The sequence below is a fragment of the Lissotriton helveticus genome, chromosome 3_1 (assembly GCF_964261635.1).
Source record: "Lissotriton helveticus chromosome 3_1, aLisHel1.1, whole genome shotgun sequence".
Classification (NCBI taxonomy): Eukaryota; Metazoa; Chordata; class Amphibia; order Caudata; family Salamandridae; genus Lissotriton; species Lissotriton helveticus.
In genome coordinates this window covers 159494411-159513175 of record NC_136061.1, presented here as the reverse complement: position 1 = coordinate 159513175, position 18765 = coordinate 159494411, and the positions used below count along the sequence as shown (strand labels likewise).

Below are 18765 nucleotides of genomic sequence, written 5' to 3'. Positions count from 1 at the left end.
AATGCAGAGGAGATATACTTATAAACCATTTTGATTTTGCAGCATTTGTTTTTAACATTTAATTGAAAAAAGCCCTGGCAGGGCATTATGGGCATTCCTTGCACAGAAAAAAGAGAATAATAAATGAGCGGTGTTAGACTTGGCATCCTTGGCGTGAGTCTCACTTCCATTTTTACTGATTGCCTCCTCTGTTTTTGATCTGTTTTGCTGGTTATATGCTTTGGGCACTGTGCCACTGCTATTCAGTGCCACAGTGCAAGGGCTCCCTATGTTAAATTGATGTATTGATTAGTGATTTCATGATTGGGTTATTTGATTTACTTGTCAGGCCCTAGTACAGTGCACCATGTGTGCCTAGGGCTTCTGAATCAAATGCTGCTGGTTGTGCCACCCACAGAAGCAGCTTGTAAAGTGTGTCTCAGGCCTGCCATTGCAAGGCCTGTGTGCAGTCTGTGACTGCCATGTCGACTTGGAAAGTGTACCCACTTGCCAGTGCCTAAACCTTCCCTTTTCTTCATATCAGACACCCCTATGGTAAGCCCAAGGGCAGGGTGCATTGTAAGTGTAAGGTAGGACATGCCCTGGTATGTGTGGCATGTCCTAATAGTGAATTACAGCCATTTTCGTTTTTCACTATTGCAAGGCTACCTGTTCTCCATAGGCCAGAATGGGCAGTTTGATTATTACATCTTATTATCCTAACTGACTCAGGGAACATGGTAGAAATTCGAATTTAGTATGCCTGAACTCAGAATTATAAAATACATCGTTTAGTAAAGTTAGTTTTAACATTCTATGTTTGAAAATACTACTTTTAGAAAGTAGGTATTTTCTTGCCTAACTATCCAAGCCTGCCTCTGCTAGGTTGTGTAATCCTTGTCTGGAGTTTGAGTGACAGAGGCTGGGGATTCCATGAGACAGGGTGAGTCAGGACAGTGCTCAATAGAGAGATCTGCATGCAGATGGGCGGGAGGTGTTGTACGTGGGACCTGAATAGGGCTGTGCCTTCCCTCCATAATTTTGGCTCCACCTCCTGCGGTGTGTCTGATGTCCCTGGCCTACACTGTGAAAGGAATGAAGGAATCTTGCCAACAAAGTGCTCCAGGACTGACCAGAAAGGGTCTGACATCCGTCAATTTGTTGTGGATCTCTTCGTAGAGGCATTTCCGGAAGTCAAAGTTTGGGATTGGCAGTTAGAGACCCAACGTGCCCATCGCTTTCCCTTTAAAATTAAGCCACGCTCAGGTCAAAATGCTAATAGACCCCGCGCTATTTTAATTTGTTTTTAAAATTTCTTAGCTAGAGAAAGAGTTTATGATTTGGCCAGGCCTGATAAACAAAGATCAGGGAAGGGTTGCCAATTTTTTGTCAGGCCAGATTTTTGTCCGGCCACAGTTGAGCGGAGGTGGCAGCTCCGCCAACTGATTGCCCCCTTTCAGGCAAAGGGGGCGCAGGTTTTTGTGCTCTTCCCATCCAAACTAAAGGTAATCCATCATGGCCAGACCAGATTTTTTGAATCTGAAGTACAGGCAAAACTTTTTTTGGACACACTGTGAATCGGGGTAACTGTTTGCAAAATGCATGAGTACAATTGCATATGTTGATTCCTTTCTTCTTTCCTTTTTTTTGCTTTCCTTCTTTTTCTTTCTCTATGTAGGATTATGTCTCTGTAGGGAAAGTTAATGAAATTGCAATATGAATAGTTGTCATCCTTTACCTCTACGGGGGATATCCTATGTCTGTTGAAAACAAAAAAGCTTCCTATTTTCTCTGTCTATGGGGGTTGGCGGCAAATCGGAGGAGGATTTTTGCTTACACCAGCTTCTCCATCAAGCGGACTTCGGTCCTGTTGCCTAGATTGGGGGGGAGGGGGTGGAGGGGCAGGAGGGTGGAGGGGAGGTGGTATTGTTGGGGGGGGGTTTGGTGGGGGTTGGGAGGGGGGGTGGGGGCGCATAAAAAAAAACAGCTTGATAAATTCTTTCTTTGGTATAATAATTACGTATTAAAACAGCTATTTACAGTAACTGAGATGCCTTTGTTTATATACCCTAATGGCGTTAGGTAAAATAAATATAGCCTCATGGAACGTATACGGCTTGAATAATGGCAAGAAGCGGGCCTTGCTGTCTCGAATTATCCGGGTGCTTCGGTTGGAGGTCGTATGCTTACAAGAAACGCATGTACCCTGGAATAATCGAAGTTGTTTAAATATTCCAGGGTTTGATTTAGTGTCATGCTCTCAACAGTCTTCTGTGATTAGGAGGGTAGCTATACTTTTAAAACGAGGGGCAGGTACATGCGTAAGATCAAAACAAGATAATGCGGGGAGATGGGCACTGGTAGAACTTTTGATTAATCGTACATCTCTCACGGTCTGAACTATATATAGTTCAAATTCGGATGACCCTGCAGTTCTGGACTACTTGAATGTAGAGCTTGCTTTATGGCCACATCCGATTTGCCTCTGTGGAGACTTCAATATTAACTTAGCGGCCAGTTTTAACTTAGTTGTAGATCAGAAATATGTGGGTTTGAAACCCAGGGTTTTCCGGGCTTTGCCAGCTTTAGTACAAGAACATTGTATGGTAGACCTTTGGTTTTACCACCATAGAAATGTAGATGGTTCAACATATTTTTCTGCTCCCCATAAAAAAATGGTTTGTTTAGATTATATTTTTCTCTCAGATCAATCTGCAGATACCACTTTAATTTCGATTATGCCCAGAATTATTTCAGATCACAACCTGTTGCCTATTAGTTGTAGTTTAAAACCTGTGGTAAGTCCTTTAAAAACATGGACATTTGAGCGAAAATTGTTATTGGATGAAATGTATGTTGAACATATGAGAGCCTGGATAACTGAATTCTTGCACATCAACAGAGGTTCAGTTTCTAGTGAGGTTCTGTGGGATTCATTTAAGGCTGCTATTCGGGGAGAAACTAAAAGTGTTTCATCCTATTGTCAGAAGTTAGTCAAAACACAAACCAGTGAGCGTATTGACGAATTCCGTCGGGTAGAGATTCAGCTCACTAATGCGATTAGGGATGGCCGCAATATAGACACTATTCAACTGCAAGTTGCTTTTGTTAAGTCATCCCTTCTGGAGTTACTTGGGCAGGACCTTGCGGTTAAATACTTACAATATCGCTCGACAATGTTCGAATATGGCGAAAGATCAGGCAGGGTCCTTGCCAAGCGCCTACAGAAACGGGCTCTGGCTAACCGTATTGTTAAAATTCAAGATACTCGGGGGCGGATTTATGACACTCCAGAGGGGGTACTAACTGTCTTTTCTGAATTCTACCAGTCTTTGTATACTGAGGAAATCAGTGACCTGATTATAGAACAGGAATTTGATACCTTTATGGCTGACCTCAATACTTGTAGAATTTCGGATTCACAGAACACCCTTTTAGCCGCTCCGATAGAGTGGGATGAGGTGGAAGTAGCATTGAACTCTTTGGCTAAAGGTAAAGCAGCTGGGCCTGATTTTATCCCATTAGAATTTTATTCTTTATTTCGAGCTGAGATTCGGGAAGATCTTTTAACAACATTAAGGAAAGCTCAGCTTGGGACTACTCCAGACTCATGGCACTTGACAACCATTATTTTGATTAGAAAAAAAGACAAGCCAGAGTTGGACCCAGCCTCATATCGTCCGATCTCATTAATTAGTACGGATAACAAATTATTTTCAAGATCCTCGCGGCTAGACTTGCGTCCGTAATATCCCCTTTGGTTTCAATCCGTCAGCATGGCTTTATCCCCGGAAGGGATACGGCGGATCATGTGCGTCGGGTTATTGCCTTGCTGGACTGGGCCCAAGCTACAGATTCTCCCTTAGGGCTAATCCTATTGGACGCCGAAAAGGCGTTCAATTGGGTTGCCTGGGGGTTTCTGTGGAGAGTTCTTCAGTGGAAGGGATTTTGCCTGGGTTTTTTACAGGCCTTACAATCATTATACATTACGCCCCGAACATCGGTATTTATATCAGGTCTTCTTTCAAGCTCTTTCAAAATAGGGAGGGGTACTAGACAAGGGTGTCCCTGTTCACCCTTGTTATTCGCTTTATGCATTGACCCGTTCATTAATAAAATAGAGTCTTCTCTAAATATACCCCCCGTTAAGATCAATGGGCATGAATTTAAGGCATTGGCGTATGCCAAGACATTGCTGTTTTAACTACTAATGTGTCATTGGCATTCACAGCTTTACAGAGGTTGGAAGATTCCTATGGTCAACTCTCAGGCTATAAGCTTACATTTCAGAAAACCCAGGTTATACAAACTAAGAATATGGGCCCTTCGGATGCGCCAGTTGTTCATAGAGCCAAATATCTGGGGGTTGAACTTACAGCAGCAGTGGAATTATTACCTGAAATAAATATTTTGCCAATTGTTCAAACAGTTAATGCCACTCTGAGTAGATTGGATAAATTACATCTGTCCCTGTTTGGTAGGAGGAACTTGTTAAAAATGCTTGTTCTACCTAAGTTTCTATATTTATTTAGGACAATTCCCTTGGAATTTGCTCAGTCTAGTTTAACTCGAGCGGAAAGCTGCTGTAATAGGTTTCTTTGGGGCTATCATTCCCCTCGGAGGGCAGCTAAGTGGATGCACTTGCCTTTGCATAGGAGGGGGTGGACAGTCCCCGATCTGTTGCTGTATAATTGGTCAGCTTTGTTGCAACACCTGGCTGTACCTCTGTTTGGGGCATGAGCTCCTACTTTACCGGCGTGTTCTCCTTTGATTCTTGAGATAGGGCTGGGCGAAGACGCCAAAGGAATTCTTCTTTCGGTGCTGGAACCCAGGTACTGCAAAAAAAACAAGTTCAAGGTAATTCAAACAATGTTTTCAGTCTGGAGGAAAATACGAAGGAAGTGGGCAATCCCCAACTATAATTTTTACACAACTTTGGCTGCTGCCAGGTTGTTACCGCCTATCTTTCAAGACTTTGTTACTATCAGGTGGAGGGCACATGGTATCTGTACTTTGGGTGACCTATCCAATAACGGCAATATGGCTTCTTTTTTACTTTTAAAAGGAAAATATGGGTTAGGTACACATGAATTTTTAAAATTTCTACGGATACGTAGTTATATGGATAGGCTTTTGCTAACTACACCTACTGCCCTTGTTAAAAACCCACTTATGGAACTTATTTTGAGAAAGGGGCGAATTGGTGCTTTGTATCAGAAGTTATTGTCAGGTTTACCAGACGATCTTTCATCCCAAAATACTAGATTGGATTGTAAACTTGGCAAGAGTGGCATCGATATCTCAGCACTATTGGAATTAGCTGATTCAGTTCTAATCTCCGGGAGTTTACGATCGCAAAGCTATATGGCCCTTTTTGATCTTTATTTTACTCCTGCTAAGATCTCTAAATGGGGAGGGACTAGGGGTCATGGGTGTCCACGATGTGGCCAATTGGCTGCTAATGATGTTCATATGTTTTTTTTATGCCCGAAATTGGCTCTTTTTTTCAAGATGTTCAAGGTTTTATTACTAGTGCTCTTAAGATTCCGATGTCTATTTCAGCCGAGCTAGTCATAACAGGATCTGAAAATGATTGTTTGTTTTCTAGAACAACCCATGAAACTGCTCTTCTTTGTATTGCGATGTCTGTAATTCGTTTAACTATAACTTCTGAATGGATCAATCCTATCCCCCCAACGTTTGTCAATTGGAGAGCTAGGATTCTCGCTCTCCATAAATTAGAATCAGCGGTCCTTCAAAGGGTGGGGAAGAGGAGGCGAGAGAGGGGGTTGAAAATTTGGGCTCCATTTACACAATGAATACAGAATTGAACGTTATGATTATGGTTTGTTCTTTATTTTTTGGGTAGGTTTCTTCTCATTTCTCATGTCAAATGATACTGTCTGAATATTGTGTTTAAAGTTTTTTTTCGTTTTCTGTATGATATTGAACAAAGGAGTTTGTCAAGCTGTACAATAAAAAAATAAAAAAAGGACGGACCAGAACTGGTTTTGACTAGGCAGAGGCCTCTCTGCCTTCAGAGAACAAAGAGAAAAGTAGTATAAGTATTGGGACCCAGACCCAAGAACTTTAGATCACTTCTGGGAACAAGACAAACCTTTTGCCAAGGAGAAGAACCAAGGAAGCTGAAGGAGTTTGGACTACCCCACTGCCAGTGAGTTGTTTGCTGGGTTGGCCTGCAGTGGTTTCTTTATTGCCAAGGAAAGGAGAAGGAACTTTCAAAGAACTTTCATCATCTTGCAGAATATTACTCCCAAGGGCTTCAACTTCCTCCTGCTGAAGTCTCAGGGCTACACAACTTCACTACCAGCTCCCCTCTGAATTTCCTTGCTGGGAATTCTATCTGCAGAAGCCTGCGTGTCGCTGGGAGCTGAAAGTGCGACTCAACAAGAAGAAGCGTGTCGCCACCGCATCTGCTATCGTTGCATCGCCGGAGAAGCGTGCCGCCGCCGCATCTCCCGAGAAGCGTGTCTTTGTCGTAGCTGTTTGCTGTCGCATTACCGGAGAAGTGTGTCGCCACCGTGAGGGTCACCGTCGCATCACTGGGGAAGCGTGTCACATGGCCTGTTGCGGCTCCAAAGTACAGAGTTCACCGCAAAGCCGTCAGGGCGTGCACACATCATCTTCTTATCGCATCGCACCGGATCATCGCATCGCATCCACGCGCCATCTTGTCGCATCGCAACCGAAATACATCACGAGAACCTACGCATCACCTCCTCTCCGGTAAGGATAAAGACACATCCCCATCTCTGCGCAAACATTGAGGCGCGACCCATTGTCTCCCCCGAAGCAAGGAACCAACGCATCTCCATTCCTGCAAACCTTTTGTTTGTTTTGCGTTATGCATCCAGGTACTTTGTTGAGAACTTTGTCGCATTTATCACCAACTTGAATTAAGCAACTTCTACCATCTTTAAGTCAACTTTAAGTACAGTATTGTGGATTTTTGTCGTTTGTGGTCTTGTGTTAAATCTATATAAAGAATACTTATTTTTATAAAACTTATGTGGTGTCCATCTGTGGTTTTTTCACTGTATTACTGTGTATATTCACACATGCTGAACGCACTGCCTCTGAGATAAGCCGCTCTGCTCGTGCCAAGCTACCAAGGGGGTGAGCAGGTGTTATCTAGGAGTGTAAGCCCCTTATCCTGACTTAGAAGCAAGGGTTCCTATTTGGACAAAGGTGTATACCATTGCCAACTAGAGACCCCCAGTTCTAACAAGCGGCTCCTGCAGCTCATTTATCATTCTTTATAAGAAGGTTTCCGGGTTTTCTTTATATCCCGGTACCACCTGGAATACGCAAAATGTATATTAAGTTTGGAGCCTTCAGGGGAGCCATAAGGCTCCTGTGGCCCCTGCCGGCTACCCAGCTAGCATCCGTAGTGGCAGGAGCAGCTAGTATTTTAGAGTTGTTGCCAAATGAGGGGTCACATGCCCCCTACTTAAAATAAAATATTGTCCTGCCCCCTCCCCTGCCTCAAGACCACCCCAGAGGAGTGTGGGCAGGGTGGGGGGGACAAAATAAGAAAAGGATGGGAACAAACCATTTGTTTTAGTTGTACCCCGGATCCACCATGGATCCAAGGTACAGCTAAAAAACATTTTTCATAGCTATTGTTAGTTCCATTGGGATTAGTATTGTGCTCTACAGGAACCATTCCATGCCTTTTTCTCCAGTGTGTTACACAGTAGATTACATTAGTAGGAATCAGATTGATATGAAAATGTCCTACACTGGTTAGCAGTATTAATAGATGAGCTACAGGAGATTACATACCGTTAGGGTGGAGGGCATGACTTTTAAAGGAGAGCTTGTGATCTCTGAAATAAAGTGTGAGCATTTTGCAGAGATACAACAGTAAGGATTAAAGCAAACATGCATGTGATTTAGAGTAGGCTGCACTCAGAGAGTGGAGGCATGCAAAGGATGGAATGGAAGGAGAGAGTCGTTTGAAAGAAAAAGAAGAGTAGGGAGTTGGAACTTTTAAGTCAAAGTCAGTTTTCAAAAACCATCAGTAATGTTATTCAGGATGGGATACAACAAATCATGAGATATGAGATAGGTGTTGTATCCTGCTTCTCCCTGCTCTTCTCTCTTTCTTGTCCTTTCTTAGTCTCTTGTACTCTGCTGCTCAGCCTGTCTCTATGATGTCATCCTTAATTCTATCTGTGTATCTTTAAGTGTACTGTCAGTTACCCTGGAGGCTGAGCAGCAGGGCAGCTGCTCCCGGTGGGGCATTTATCTTAACCTTAACTGGAACCTGGATTACTACCTTATCTAAATGCTGTACTTGATTATTTGACTAACAAGAATAAACATACATCCTGACACAACAATTAAGAAGTCATCTTTAATCTATTGGATTTTACACTGGCGACGAATTAAGGAAAGAAACCACTCGTGATCAAAAAGATACTGCAACAGAAGAAACTAATTGAACCTCATGCCCAACATCTTGATTGCCCCACCGGTGTCTACAACAGCAGACAGCCAGAAGTAAGTTGGGTTTAGGACATTTTAAAGTAACTTAAACTTTGGATGTTTAAGTTGTCACCTGCTGTTTGAAATCTGCTTTTACATACTATAATATGCAGCTACATGTGGAGACTCCCTGCCTTACAGTCATCTTTTAAAAGGAAGCAATTTGATTTGAATAACTTGGAACTTGTACATGAATACTTTATGCTGCCTACTACCAGCTTTCATGTGGCTGAAAATGAGTAGATAGTATATTCTGAAACAAACTTTGCTGCCATCAGAGTTGTGAAATAATCTAGCGTTGGTGTGCTGTGAACAGTTATCAATTTTGGCTCTGCATCTGAGATGAGCTGGAGAGTCTGTGAACCCTGCTGAGATTACTTGGTGTACTTTAAAGGAAATTCCTCCCTCCTAGATGGTATCATCCTTCGCACTACTTTGGGGAAAAGGTGACTTTTATGGACTTTTTGATCGCTTTACCATGGCCATTGGCAGTTTCGTTGTTGCAATGCCGTTTAACTGTGTTTTCTTTTAAACTGAGCACAAGCCGACTTTTCAAAATATCTCCACTCTTGCGCCTGCACGCGCGCTCTTACCTGTCACCATGGACTCCTGAAGTTCCTTCATAGCTTCTCCTGTGACGTTCTGGCATTGTTGAATCAATCCCTCTAACTGCTAACAGACGCTATGCTGCAAAAGTGTGCCATGAGCCACTCGGCGCCGCATCAAAGCGTGCCGCCATTTTGGGTTGGTCGTGGCTCAGTCTGCAGGTTGGTGCAAGTCTTCAGTTTGCCAACCAGCTTCATTACGTGTGTTCTCCTTTGGCAACTGCATCGAGGCAGTTTCAGAGAAGGATCTGGTGGCTATTTTCTTTTTCGCCTGGATCTGTTTGTGGATTTTTGCGGTGGTGAGGTGACGACTTCGTGGAGACTGCTTTGGGTTCGGGTGAGATGTCGCTCACCATATCTTCTTCAGTGTAGACTCGGTTGTGTTTACAATCTTCTTGCTGTTGGTGACAGTCTCTATATGGAAAAGTTTACTGAAAATCAGACAACGGTGACTACATTTATTATTTTAATTTGTTATGTTTAAAAAATTGCTAAGTGCATCTTGTATTTCAATGCATTTATGAACTGTGCTATTGGTCTGATGATTTAAAGTTTAATGTAATTTATTACCTGTTATGTGATACTTTATGGAAGCCATTTTATGCAGGTCGTTCATAATTCTTCCTTTGAAGCTCAGGATGGCTCAGAGCTGGGCATCCTAATCTTTTTGTGGGGAGCAATTTTTGTGCTCAATATATTTATTGAGGTGCTCTATCCCGTTTATTGTGCAGTTGTTTAGTTTACTGGACCTCGTTAGAGCTCTATTTGTTTGAGGTGTATAATGCTTTTTATTATTACAGGTAATGGGCAAGTAATTATTTCTATGTTTACTTGTACTGAAATGAACCATTTGATGCTCAATTTATTTGAGGAGTTCATTTCCATGTGTATCTTCTGGAGGTTAGTTTTAGGGATTTTAATTCTACTACGTTTGTTGGAGCCATTTATTTGCTCAATATCTATTGAGGTGCTCCATTCTGGTTTTGCTTATTGGTGATGGGCCATAGAGGGCTCAATGTTTATGATGAGCCATAGAAGTGCTCAGTTTTATTCGTATTGCTACTGAGCCATTTAGTTGCTCGACTTTTGTTGAGGTGCTCAGTGTTATCTATGCTTAACTCTATTTTGTTAGAAGTGTTAATATTACATTTTCATGCTCAGTGGTGGGATGAGCCGTAGATGTGCTCAGTTATATTCATGCTTTCATTTTGTGAACCACTTTGGTGCTCTACTTCGCTAGAGGTGTTCAATTCGTATTGATTCACAGTTCTATTTATTATTACTGGTGATGGGCCTAGGGCTCACTTCTGTTGGTGCTTATGTATGCTGAACCACTTCGGTGCTCTATGTTTTTTTAGAGGTGTTCAGACTTCATTTATGATTGACGCTACTGAACCTTTATTGCTCAAATTTTCATTGAGGTGTTCAGTTCCATTTCCATTCTAATGTTGATTTTGTCAAGTGGTTTATCATAACCACTTTTATTTTTGTTAGCTCATGGTGTTGGTACAATGTTAGTACCCTCGCACTTACCTCTTCTCTCCACCATTCTGAAGACGGAGTTTATTTTGTGCGTTTCCTCTTCTCTCCACCATTCTGATGAGGGTGTTTATTTTTGGTGCGTTTTTATGTTGTTCCTTTATTCTACTCTTCTGCTCTCTGTTTTATCTTCTTCAACTTTTCTTTTAAAAGGTGTAGGTGTGTTGTATCCTGCTTCTCCCTGCTCTTCTCTCTTTCTTGTCCTTTCTTAGTCTCTTGTACTCTGCTACTCAGCCTGTCTCTATGATGTCATCCTTAGTTCTATCTGTGTATCTTTAAGTGTACTGTCAGTTACCTTGGAGGCTGAGCAGCAGGGCAGCTGCTCCCGGTGGGGCATTTATCTTAACCTTAACTGGAACCTGGATTACTACCTTATCTAAATGCTGTACTTGATTATTTGACTAACAAGAATAAACATACATCCTGACACAGCAATTAAGAAGTCATCTTTAATCTATTGGATTTTATATAAGGTCATAAGCAATGACGTGTATAAATTATTGTTGGAAATTGGGTTACTGGTTGAGGGGGCTAGAATTCTACTGAAGCAGCAACTACAATTTCTATTGGGGTGAACACAAGCAAACCCCAAATTATCTGTGTTTAACCCTCTGGTAGCTTGGCACAAAGCAGTCAGGCTTAAATTAGAGGCATTGTGCAAAGTTTTTATACAGCACTTCAAACAGCAATAAAGGAAAAACAATACAAGAAAAATCCCATTCCAATTTAGAAAACTAGAGTAAAAGTTAATAAATTATTTCGCAACTTAATAACAAAAAACAAATAAGTAGAACTGATGAAGTGCAATTTTAAAGATCTAATTGAAAACAGTGCCTGAAGCACAAAGCCACAACTTTGGTTGTCCGGTCATGCCGGACCGGGACAAAGTCACAAGTTCAGGTCAACTGCGATGGGGCCTGGGCCAGATACAGGGATCACATAATGTCCTTTGAACAAAGTACCTTAAATCCTGGTTGCAAACAGGCTGTAGGCACCAAATGGGTGGGACAAAAAAATGCCAACTTTCCAAAAGTAGCATTTGCAGAATTGTGGCTTAAAATCCAACTTTACCATTAGAAAGGGCTTTAAGTTACAATGCTTTAGACATCAAACTCGATATTCCTACCTGCTCCCAACTGAAACTTACTAAATGTAATAAGTTAACCCAATGTTATCCTAGGAGAGAGGTAGGCCTTGCAGTAGTGAAAAACAAATGTCTGTGTTTTTCACTCCCAGGACATGTAAAAGTTAAAAGTATGTGCACACTATACAATGCCCTATGGGCTGTTTAGGGCCTACCCTGGGGTTGACATTTGTATTAAAAAGGACATTTAAGGCCTGGCAAAAGGTTTATTTTGCCAGGTCGAAATGGCAGTGTTAACAGTACACACAGGTTGCAATGACATGTTTAAAAGGGCTACTTAAGTCGGTGGCACAGTCAGTGCTGCCGGCCTACTAGTAACATTTCATTTACCGGCCCTGTGTACAGGTTATACCACTTTACTTGGAAGTTATAAGTAAACTAATATGTCAATTAGGTGGAAGCCAATTTCACCATGTTTAAAAGGAGAGAGCACAAGCACTTTAGCACTGCTTAGCAGTGGTAAAGTGGGCAGAGTCCTAAAAGGCAACAAAAACAGGTTCAGAAAACAGGAGAGTGAAGGCAAAAAGTTTGGGGGTGACCCAACAGAAACGGTCCAATGTGTCTGTTTCAAATCCATGTGTATTATTCCTGCTGTTGATTAAGAATGTTACTGTGTGTGTTGAAGAGTACTGCTGTTTGAATGTTTTTAAAACTAGCATTAGCATTCATGCTGCCACATGCATCAATGTTCCCGTTTGCGAATTCTTAATTGCGAAAATTAAGGAATCGCAATTAAGAATTCGCAAATGGCTATGCATTAAGAAATCGCAATTTTTTTTGCGATTTCTTAATTTTCCTTAATTGCGATTCACAATTTGCGAATCGCAATTAAGGAATCCCTTTCCATTGATTCCTATGGGCCTTGAGGCCCATAGGAATGAATGTGAAGGCATTCTCATTTTGCGATTCGCAATTAACGATTTGCAAAATGAGAATGCAATTTCAAGGGTGCAGGGGGGTCCATGCATTTTTGAAAGTTTTCGAAAATTACCATGAAGGTTAACTTCATGGTAATTTACCACTTCCTATTTGCGATTTCGCAATTTAAAAAAAATCATGCATTGCATTTAAGAAATCGCAAAATTGCGATTTCTGAAATGCAATCGCAATTTAAGAAATCGCAAATAAATTGCGATTTCTTAAATTGCGAAAAAGCAAAAAGCTTAATGCATCCCAAAAAAGGGATTTGCATTCGTAAACGCCCGATTTTTGCGATTCGCACCGTTTGCGAATGCAAAAACCCTTGATGCATGTGCCCCATGGTGCCTGTCTGAGGTGCACATTTTCCTTAAACGAGAAGTATCGCATTTTATCTTTAAAAGTGTAAATGTGTATGTGTCTAGTACCCTGTTTGGCATTTCTGTCAAATACGCACCTTTCTCTCTGTTTAGTTGGTCATTGGCTAGTTGACATGCAATTCTTCTTACTACAAATTCAAGGTATGGTCACATGATTCATTCAAGCAGGGAAGGTGAGATTGTCACTAGGTTTCTTTATGCTTATAAGTTTGCATGGAATGGGGGCTAATGTCCTACCACTGATCCCCCTTCTAGTTGACATGCAAATGCAGCATTTGCATGGATTCCTATGGCTTTAGGGAAAAGACCAGATGCTGTGGTGGGAAGAAATTGAGAAAATCAATGAGGCCCTCATTCAGGAAAGACTGCTTATTACTTGTTATTCCTGTGCACTGTAGGCTGAAAAATAGAAAGTGTGAAGAGTGGGACTACAGTTTCTATTACTCAGGTGGGGAAGTTTCTAGGCAGGGATTTCCTTTTGTGTGTCTGATTACTGCTACAGGAAGGCTGAATGGCAGCCAGATGCAACCTCTTGCATTTCATTGTGTTTATGTTGTGGGTGTTCCTGGTTGGATGCGCCCCGGTGCTACATGCCCAGCGACGGTGCCTCCGCTATGGCAGAGACAGCTGCAAAACTTGAAAAATAAAACAATAATAAAGCTATTTTATTATTGTTTAAGTGTAAGTGGAGCCTTGGGTTGGGGCCAGGGGAATGACAGGCGCAGGATGAGTGGTAGGGGAACTGTTCTCCCTGTGCATGAGAGTTTTGCCGGCCATCTGAAGCCGGCCAAACCGACATGCGCACTGAAGCTCTCACCAAACAGATCCGGTTTGCCAGGTTGGAGTGAGCAGACACAGGCTGCCAGTCTCCCTGGAAGTGCAAATCAAGGGCGCTCAGGCCAATCCTGACACTACTCTCATGCTGTGAGAGCAGCATCAGGATTGGCCACAGGGCAGTCCGGGAGTCTGTGCTTGCAGTGCAGGTACAAGTGCGGCGATGCGGCGGGAATCATGTAAGGTTTTTGTTTTGTACCACCACCCTCCCCCGTCCCGCCATTTTGCCCTGACACCAGCCGTGACTGCACCTGACCTGAGAAGTATTACTTTGCACAATTCCACTACAACAGACTATGTTCTCCTTCATCCCACCTCTTTCATTAGAGGGAAAGGCAAGGTGTTTTAACACAAGCATTTAAAGTACAACATTCCTATTTTGTGTTTACCTTTCCATTGGATTTTATGGAAATTACATCTCTAACGACATCATTGATGAAAACACAGTGCACGGTGGGGCCGCAATTTATAGTTCCTTCAGTTAACTATAACTGGTAAATTTCAGTGTTTTTTTTATAGTTTAAGACATGTGTTTTAAGTAACTGTCATTTTCACCTAACTATAACGTTTCTTTAACTTTTTGTTTTTTCAGTGAATATATATACATAGATTGTGTGTGCATTATATTATCTTATTATCAGGACCACTGGAATTCTGCAATTCGGCGTCTGCTGTGTTTTTTGCATAATTATGGGGTTTGCCGCATGTGCCACACAATCCACTAATAGCTGCATAATTTGCAGACTTAAAAACAAAATTCTAGCTAACACAGACCAAAAGTTACTAAAAATGCGGCAAATCATGTTGCTGTGCAGGGGAATGCAATTTGCAAAGTTTGAGTGTTCCCCTTTCAGTGACATATTGCTGTCTCTGTATATTAAACTAATATTATTAAGGTGACACCTTTGTCAAGACAGTGTTAACTTTTGTAAAAATGACAAAATAATGAACTGAATAATGAACTGATACTATCACAAACTGCCACATTATGCTGCATGATTTGCATTTTCTTGCTGCATAATTTAGTAAACCCTGACACATAATTGTGTCCTCCCTGGCTGCATAATTCCAGTGCCCCTGCTTATGATATATGATATGCCATGGTGTAGAATATATAATAGGATATGAAATGATATAAAATGGAATATGATACTTAATACTCTGAGAGATATGATATGATGACATGTGTAATATAACATAGTTTAATATGGCATATGATACATGACATGATATACCATATAATTGCTATGATACAACATGATATGAAATAAGATATAGTTTGAAATGATATCAGATTGATTATGTATGACATTAAACAATCAGTCAGGATTTCTAAAGTGTGGCTATCATATGAAACGTGATATGTGCTGTGATATGCTTTGAAATATGGGGTGGGATGATTAAAAAAAAAAAGGTGGGATGATAACTGGCACTTGAATAGCAGACTCAACTTCCACTAGTATGACATTGAGGCACTCTTAATTCTCTATAGCAACTCCAGGTGGGCCTGTATGTTTTGTTACAGCAGGTGCGGTTGTAGCAGGGGATCGCTGACACAATATCAAGGTAAACAATATTGTTTGACACAAATATTATATCAAAATTATTGTTTACCAAAATATCGTGTCCCTATACTTATAATGGTACAAAAATATAGGGAAAAATATCGTTGACTCTAACATCATCAACAAATGTAAAAAAATATAGATTTTTTATTATAAATAGAGTTTAAGATAGTAAATGTTAAATATTTTAATATATAATATTGAATACTATATATAAATATATAATTATATAAAAACACACACATATGTATAATATATTTATATGTTTGTGTTTAAATAACTATGTATATGTAGTGTATAAATATGTGTGTGTGTGTATGTGTGTTTATTTATACACATATATATAGAAGTATAATGCATGCAAAATAAAGCCGTTAAAAATATAACAAATTCAATAACAAGAGTATATTAATTTGTTTTAGACAATAAATTAAATACAAATTTAAAACCCAAAAAACACATTTACCAAAAATACTATATGCGTTGGACTTCAGAGGGGGCTACAATTACTATACCCAGTCCAATCTATGCAACAGCACGGAAAGCATTGGACTTTGGAGGTGGGAAGATTTACTATACCCACCCCAGGGAAAAGCAAGAGCATAAGCCTTCACAGTGAAGGAAGTGACTCGATTAGGGTCACCCGGGTCACTCGCGACCACCTCTCAACCATCCACACAAATGAAGAGTCGGTCAGACAGTAGCGAATACAAACCAAAGATATTTATTCAGGTGCACTTGAGTGGAGTCCGGTCTGACCAGCCTCCTTGGACTGCTGCAGAGGGACTGACTTCAGCAGGCATGGCGATACATAATGTACAGTTAAGAACCAATAAAGACACGCCCAGACTGGAAATTTCCAGTTGGTAGTTGGTGAACAAAGGAGATACAGAAGGATGGGTTTAGGGCCTGAGACCGGGTACATGCTATCTCAGCACAAGGTCACTCTGCCTGTGCCCGCAGCTCTAAGGGTGAGAGCAGGCCTATCTAATGAGAAAGGTATGTACTGACGAAAACAGTTTATTCATTAGCACAGCAAGCTTAACCTTGGAGAAACAAAACCTATTGCAGCTGCTTTCAGCTGGGGCAGAGAAGGAGTGAGACAGAAGTTAGTTGATGGAGAAGTGTGGCTCAATGGTTAGAGCGGCAGACCCTGATGCAGAGGTCTAGCCCGGGACCAGGGTTCAATTCCCCGCCTCGGCGGGTCTTGGGCTCAAAATTCCATGGACCTGATAATTTTCGCCTCTGTGCCTATTCCAATCATGGAGTCCCACTCTGCAACTCTGGGCAATAGCTTGCTTAGTCTCCACAACGGCCCCCACAACGCTAAGGATGCCTGGCCTCCACCTTGGGGGTGCCCAGGAGTGGACACCTCACAGGGAAAGCCAGGATGGGTTCCACAGCGGTATTCGTACAAGCGCCTTGAGACCCTTGCGGGTGAGTAGTGCGCTATACAAGTATCAATTTACATTACATTACATTTACATTTACAGTTTCAATCATGGCTCAAAATGGTGGCTTAATATAAAATGGTGCCGCAAATGCTAGCTTTTATTCGCTAAACTAATTTATTACTACCTAAAAACAAACAACCTCTTACAGAAGATTACATTTACCACTACACACTACAAGCTGATATATGCATTGTCAATATTCAAAGATACCTTCATCAATCAATATAATGGCATTAATATCTTTATTGTGGCATTAGTGTCATAGGCTGATATCTTTGGATTAGGTGTCAGAATATTTACACAATAAGCACAACAAGCAGGGAGGCAGTGTATGCAAAGACAACATGTAAAGATAATACCAGCAATTGCAACCAGAAAGATAAGAATCTTCCAACCCCAGGACGTGAATATACCCCAGAACCATCCAATTACCATTTGCTTGGTGTATGTTAGACAAATGCCTATGTAATTTCTGTATGGCACCATATACATTGGGGGCATGGTCCGGTATGTGCACCCAGCATCTACTGCCAATAACATGATGGGCCCCTCCCGATCAGCAAGGATGACGTCTAACACCATCCTGTTTTATAAGTTGACGAGCCACGTAGCCTGGAGCTCAGCAGTGATATTTGTCAGTATCCCTGTTGTTGTATTAATAACCCCTTCGACAACTCTTGTGAGCCGACGAATGTTAAGGCTATTGGACATGGGGCGCCAAAAGGGTACGATACCCTTCATGGCATCCTCAAACTGTTGCAAAGTGGTATCTGTTTGATCTATATCTTCTGTGTCAATAACCCTTCTGACTCGGGGCAAGTGTGCACTCCGACGCTACAGCCGATGGTCTTTGTGGCAATTTGATGGAGCTATATACACAGGGGGAAGGAGAAAAGAGAGATAACACTTGCCTGACCATCCCTCCGGGAGCAAGACATAACCTTGGGATCCACAAACAAAATAGACATTAGGGGGTGGTATTAAGGGCGGACAAGCAGTCGTTGTTAACCTATATGTGGAATTTCATTTGCTCTCAACCACCTTTGTCTTCCTGGTCTCCTTGACACAGAAATGAGCTGTTGTGTTGACCACTGACTCCGGTATTGGCTTAACCTCAGTAACATTACAAGCCTGGAAAGACTGGAAATACTCTGACGTGTTAAACCCTAGGAAATCAGCTATTTCATTCGAGACCACATTCTATTCTTCACCCCTTTGTATGCATGCATACAGGAACTTAAGCACCAAACAGCTCTTGGCCTGTCAAACCGCCTGGGGGAGCCCTGTACTGGAAATGTACATTCTGTACCATAGTGTGAGAATCAGTACGTGTTCTGTCTAGGCATCAAATTGGGGATGAGGGTACACCATACTGAGTCATGCAAACTAACCCTCGCAACTGCTGATGTATGACAGTGGCATGGACAACAAGTTATCCCTTTTATGAGTCACTGAGGGAAGTAGTCCACACACTCAACAATTAGTTGTATTAGACACCTCATGAGGCTGATGCAACATTTGTATGAATACATTATCCTTATAAGACTTTCGGTGTTCTCCTTTGTGAGGGATAAAAGTGACAAACATATTCAGGAGGAATCGGTGTTGTACCAACCAAGGAATGCACATGATACTTCTCGTCCAGAAAATAGGATATCCCTAATACAATGATTAGTGCAATGACAACTATTGATGCAAAAACTATTTTACTTTTTGTGGACCAACCCCGCTCTGGACGCGGAGGTGCAAATGGCTGTTCTTCCTCAGTCATGTGCCGACCAAATGGATATATTGTGAAACAAAGAAAAGGGAATGCAGTAAAACTGATGACAAGAA

General features: G+C 41.5%; 1 protein-coding gene across 13 annotated transcripts in view; it reads left to right on the top strand.

The window, feature by feature from the left end:
- The window catches only part of LOC144822215 (uncharacterized), a 512171-nt gene that overhangs the window by 115336 nt on the left and 378070 nt on the right, over window positions 1-18765 (top strand). The window contains exon 1 of one of the 13 annotated variants that reach the window (XM_078679454.1): window positions 15408-15476. The exons of the other annotated variants lie outside the window; for them this stretch is intronic. The gene's annotated coding sequence lies outside the window, so the exon portion shown is untranslated. Of the gene's footprint in view, window positions 1-15407; window positions 15477-18765 lie in introns of those variants that run through there. 13 annotated transcript variants of the gene reach the window in all.